The sequence below is a fragment of the Prionailurus bengalensis genome, chromosome A1, assembly GCF_016509475.1.
Source record: "Prionailurus bengalensis isolate Pbe53 chromosome A1, Fcat_Pben_1.1_paternal_pri, whole genome shotgun sequence".
NCBI lineage: Eukaryota > Metazoa > Chordata > Mammalia > Carnivora > Felidae > Prionailurus > Prionailurus bengalensis.
This window is the reverse complement of record NC_057343.1, coordinates 235,950,143-235,956,161: the sequence shown is the minus strand read 5'-3', so window position 1 is coordinate 235,956,161 and position 6,019 is coordinate 235,950,143.

Genomic DNA, 6,019 nt, shown 5'->3' with positions numbered 1-6,019 from the left:
ACCATTTAAACCGCCCGCCTGGCCATGCCAGCCCCCCGGTTCCCCATTACCTGCAGCCACGCTTCCTAAGGCAAGAACCTAGAACTTTATTCCCGGGAGATGCTCTCTGCAAAAGTTCTTTCGAGCAAAAGTACTGCGGCTCAAATACATCTGGCGAGGGCAGCACACCGCCTGCTCCTCCTGGGACCCGCGGAGCAGGTGAGCGCGTTCAAGGCTCTGAAGCGGCCCGCTCCTCCCCCCTCACCTTCTTCCCCTTCTGTGTCCATACAACCCCTCCAAGCAACCCCTCACACCCCCTAACTCCACGAGATCTTCCTCTGATCCTGCCGACTGAGCCCAATGCTTGGCCCGGGGGGGAACGCTCAACAGCTTATCACGTACTCCCATCCAACCAGACGGGAGAGAGACTTTGATGCAAAACCAACGTTCATGCCCTTCATCCCGTTTCTCCTTTTCAGCCAGGCGGCAGCTGAAAACAAAACTGTCACCCTAAAAGTGTCTCCCTTCTCATGGGTATGACCTCCGTAGACTGACCTTCAGTCTAAGTTAAAATGCATGGACACCCTCCAAACTCATTCTAGAAGCATCACCAACTGTCACGGCCATCAGCCTGCAAGTGTGATATGTTCTGTAGAAACACTTTCAAGAAACAAGCTCTCCATTTGATTTAAAAATACGTGGGGCGCCTGGGTGGCTCAGTCGGTTGAGCGTCCAGCTTCGGCTCAGGTCATGAGCTCGCGGTCCATGTGTCCGAGCCCTGCGTCGGGCTCTGGGCTGACAGCTGGAAGCCCAGAGCCTACTTTGGATTCTGTGTCTCCCTCTCTCTCTCTCTGCCCCTCCCCTGCTCATGCTCTGTCTCTCAAATACAAATAAACATTAAAGAAAATTCAAAAATGCATGCTGTTTATCCCTTGGCTGTTTCCAAGGGTTTCAAAGGAACTATTTTCAAAAACATATCATCATAATCACCCTGAGGTGAAGGGCTGGGATTTTAGGGCCACCCCAGGGACAGAGCTGCCCGCCAGTGGCCTCACACCCTTCCTGCGCTCCAGCCCGGGGGACACACGTGCTGCCCTTTCTTTTCCTGCAGGTCCTGGCTCAGGCGGGAGCCCACTCGGCCGTGAGCCCTGACTGACCAAGGACGACCGTGTCCCCAGCACAAGGCACTGAGTCACAGGGACATGCCGGCCTGGACGAGGCCGGGGGAGGCTCGAGGAAGGGGAGCTGGCTGCAGAAGGACTGTTTGCACAAGACTTACACCGTGCCACCCAGCATGCCAGAGGTGGACGGGGCCACTTCTGCTCATGCTCCCCACCTGCGGCTGCTGGCAAGGTCAGCAGGACAACTATAGACAAGCCCTGGGACATTTACAAAGCTTCTGGTCTAAAATACAACACACGACATGAAGAGTTCCTTCTAGAATTGACTTTCCCTTCTGTGTTGGTTTTCTGTGGCTGCGTAACAGATGACAACACATTCCGCAACCTGGGAACTAGAGCACATTCTTGTCACCCTCATTCACAGCGGTGTTATTCACGATGGCCAGAAGGTGGGTAAACACCAGGGGGGTCTGTCTGTAAAATGCAATATCGTCCAACCATAAAAAGGAAGAAAAATCTGACACGTGCTCCAACATGGGGAGAACCTTGAAGACATTATGCTGAGATAAGCCAAAAGAGGCAAATACTCCATAGATTCCAGTTAGAGGAGGGACCTAGAATAGTCAATTTCCTAGAGGCCGAAAGTAGAAAGGAGGTTGCTGGGAAAACAGGGCGTTAGGGTTTACTGGGAACAGTGTTTCAGTTTGGGAAGGCGAAACACTTCTGGAAATAGTGGTGATAGCCGCACAGAACTGTGAATGAATTGAATGCCACTGAATCGTATGCTTAAAATTGATTTAACTGATACATTATATACATATACACATATATACATATACACATATATACATATACACATATATACATATACACATATATACATATACATATATATGTGTGTGTGTGTGTGTATATATATATATATATATATATAACACAAATAAACCTAAACCAACAAACAAAAACCCACAAATGTATTATCTCACTGGTTTCCATGGAGTCTGACATGCATTAGCTGGGTGCCCTGCTCAGGGTCTCAGCCAACGACGTCCTTATCCGGAAGCTCAGCTGGGGAAGGACCCACTGCCAGCATCTGTCCCTCAGGTTGTTGGTAGGACGGATTTCCTTGTGGTCATAGTACTGAGGTCCCCGTTGTCTTGCGAGCTGTCTCTAGGTCACCCTCAGGTTCTTGCCACGTGGTCCCCCCTCCATAAGCCTTTCAAACTTCCAAGCTCTCCCTCCAGGAAGGGCCCAGTCCCTGGTGAGGCTCACCTGATTAGGCCAGGCCCGCCCACCAGGCATGATATATCCCATCATAGTTGTCAGTTCTGCCTGCAATCCAGGGAGGGGGGATGCTTAAAGGGCATACCCCCCCAGGGGACAGGGATCATGGGGTCATCCTAGAATTGTGTCATGGAAATCCCACTAAATCTGATTTAACCTACAATTACCAGGTGATGACAGGTGCCCGCTGAGGTTCTCTCCATGGCCTGTAGCACCTCTACCGAGGGACGCAGAAGGCATAAAAAAGAGTCTTTACCTTTCTGAAGGGCCCAGCCTGCTTTGAAGTCGTCAGGAGCATCAAATACAAGACTCCGACGGTGGGGAGGGCCCGTCGGAGCTGCTCATCTCTCTGGGAAAGAGCCCCTCGTGGTTTTCAATTAGCTGTGCCGGCTGGCTTCACAGCCTGGCTCCAGCTGTTGCCTGGGCTTGAAAATAAAATCCGAGCCAAACAGATGATTTCAGGCATCCCGAGCAATATTTCTGCTGGTCGGCGGGTCTGCGGCCCGGACGCTGTCACTGCTTGGAGAATGCGGGGACAGCGGTCCCCACCCAGGCCGCCCGGTGAATCCACTGAGGATCCTTGTGAAACCCCCGGCCTCTGCTCCGCGTGCCCAGACCCACAGTTTCCGATTCTCTAGGGCGGTCTCGCGGCTGCTCAGGTGATTCTAATGGGCGGCCAGGGTGGAGAACCAGTAGGTTGGATAATCATTTGGGGAACGAGTCCTAATAAGATAAAAATTGGAATGCCAGCTGATTCCACTGAAGGGTGCGCAGCTTATTAGAGCAGGGAGCGAAGTCCTGCAGGGAGCAGTAACGCGGTCCGGGGAGAAATCGGGGAGGAAACGGCTTATTTCGGGACGTCCACAGTCATCCGATGAGGGTTTCCGGAGCTCTCCCAAGTGCAGGTGCCGGAGATACAGACGATTGTGCGTGAGATCGACACGGCCCCTCACGGGGCTGACGGTCTCCTGGGAATGTGCAGTGACAACACGGTGAGCCCGGAAGGCTCACCCGGAAGGCTCAGCCGCGATCCTGGCTGGCTTTTTTTAACTGGGGCACGACAGGATTCGACTCTACCCACCTTGCACTTTTTAGGTGAGCAAAACGTTATCAGGCTGTGGCAAGAAAAAACATGTGTCTGTTTCTCCTGGAAATTTGTGAATGAAACGATAGACCGTCTTGGGTTTGCTTCAAAACCACCTGGGGCAGGTGTGTGTTCGTCTCAGGAAGGAGGGTCTGTGTGCGGACACAACACGATGAGACGAAATGTCGCTTGTTGGATTATTGCGTGGGGGGGCGGGGGGGGGGTCACGGTACCGTCCTCCCCGCGTATGTATGCTCGAAATTTTCCATCACAAAAAGTCAACAGAAACTGGTGAATCAAGAGACAAAAGACCAACGTATCAATTAAAATTTCCAGGTAAATGAGAAAGCAAAAGCTGAGTTCAGAGGGGGGCAGACGATGAGTGTTGGGGACAAGGCCCTCGGCAACATGGGATTTTTAAACCACGCGAATCATTACTTGATGCAAATGTGCAGTCGCCACGCGGGGCTGGGAGCCCTGCCCCTCCCGGCTCTCTAGGTCAGGCCTGCGGGGAGCCAGCCTGTGTCCCTAGTGTCGACCCAGGAAGCTAATGGACAGCACTTGGGTAATAACTGACAGCTTCCATTAGGTTTTGGTTTTTCTGTTTTTCTTTTCCTTTTTTTGCTGTTTCCTACTTAGGACCAGCCAGAGAAAGCCGAGTGTGCTCTCTGCTGTCAGCACGGAGCCTGCTTCGGATCCTCTCTCCCTCTCTCTCTCTCTCTCTGCCTCTCCCCTGCTCGTGCTCTCTCTCTCTCTCTCTCCCTCTCAAAAAATAAACATTAAAAAAAAACAACAGAAAAGCGTGCTGGGGCAGGGGCACGGGCCAGTGGTGGCCGATGGAGCCTGCAAGCTGGCACCTAACCAGAAGCTTGTCCACCGTGGTTTCCAGACTGAGTGCCCTCCCCCCACCCGCCCCCCGCAGGCTGATTAGGAACCTGTGCTTCCTGACCTGTGCTCCCGGTGTGGTGCTGCCTCCTGGTCTGGAAAGCAGAGGGGCCAGGGCTCTTCTGGGATCAGTATTATGTCCCCCTGGGGACAAGCCATCCCCCACTCCCTCCCCGAACAACGAGGCAGGTGGACCGGGGGCCCTAAGCCTCAGCTACGGGGAGAGGCTATTTCAAACCTCCCCAAAGCAGAGTTATGTTGTTCCTCACAAGCATTAGTCAAAATGAAGAGCCCAGTGCTAACCCCAAAAGGCACTGTTTTTTCATAGATCTCAGCCATCGGACGTTAGAAAAGAAAGCATCTTCTCAAACTAATCTCTTTTGCCCCCTTGGCCTTCAAGGGTCTCCTGTCAGTTTCTTTCTCTCCATTCAGTTGCTCCTCAATCTGCTTCAGATTCACAGAACCGTGAAAAGGAAAACCATTCCCCTTCCCCCTACTTCTCACCTCTGAAGGGATTCCAAAAGCAATCTGGAGGGGAAAACCTATCAGAAATAAACAGGATGGACGCTGCATTACAAATGAAAATTGAATGGTCAGGGTTTGGGAGGGCAGCCTGTCACCCAGGCTTCCTGCAGACAGACAGGGGAAGAAAACCAGCAGAACATCGACAGAGGGGCAGAGGGAGGGGAGGGGGCGGGAGAGAAATTTAAAGGAACAGCTCCTGCGGTCGGTCGTGGGGCTGACACGTGTGGAAGCCGTGGGGCAGGCCGGCAGGAAGGGCGGGCTGGAGACCCTCGGCAGGGGCAGATGCAGCAGTCTTGAGATAGACTCTCTTCTTTCTCAGGGAAACCTCAGTTCTGCTCGTAAGGCCTTCAACTGATTGGATGAGACCCACCCACACCATGGAGGGTAATCTCCTGGACTACAAAACAGCGCCATGGCAATACCTAGATTTGGTGTGGTCCCTTGGCCAGGGTGTCACGTGAAACTGCCCATCGCAAACACAAACTGACGTTCCTAGCAGAGCAGACATCATTCCCGGCTTCGTGAGCTGCCTAGCATCCGGAGAGCTGGGGTGCAAGCTGCCCCCTGCACCGCAGACACACACAGCGGGCCCTCAGTCACCCTCTGAACGTGTGGGGGCAAGACCCCCGTCTTCCAGCCTCCCGCCCTAAGTGCGAGACCACTGGGCGAGAAGTCACCGGAAGCTTTCAGCTCTCAACCCCCGTAGCACCATGCGAGCTCTGCTGTTACAGGTGAGAAACTGAGGCCGAGAGCCAGCCCGTATGACTGTCCGGGGCGCGCGGATACAGGACTGGACGCCATCCTAACGAAGGAGTAACGGGGACCTCACACGCCGTCGGTTCCTCCTCATTCTGGATGATGTGGAGGAGACAGGGCTGCCCAGGCAATTCCCCGCCTCCCCCACCGCAAATCCCGTCCACACCCAAGTGTAAGAAATACGATCAGCGAAGGGTTCCTCGTTTCACGGAGCCGGGATATAGGTCTCAGGCAGGTGGGGATGTGTGATCCTAGGGGCGACGTTTCCATGTGTGGGGTGCACCGGCTGGTCGCCTGTGGGCCCCCTGACCTTGGGCACAGCACCCCCTCACTCGGAAGGCAGTGCTGCGTGGAAAGTGCCGTTTCGGGGGGAGGACGCCCACAT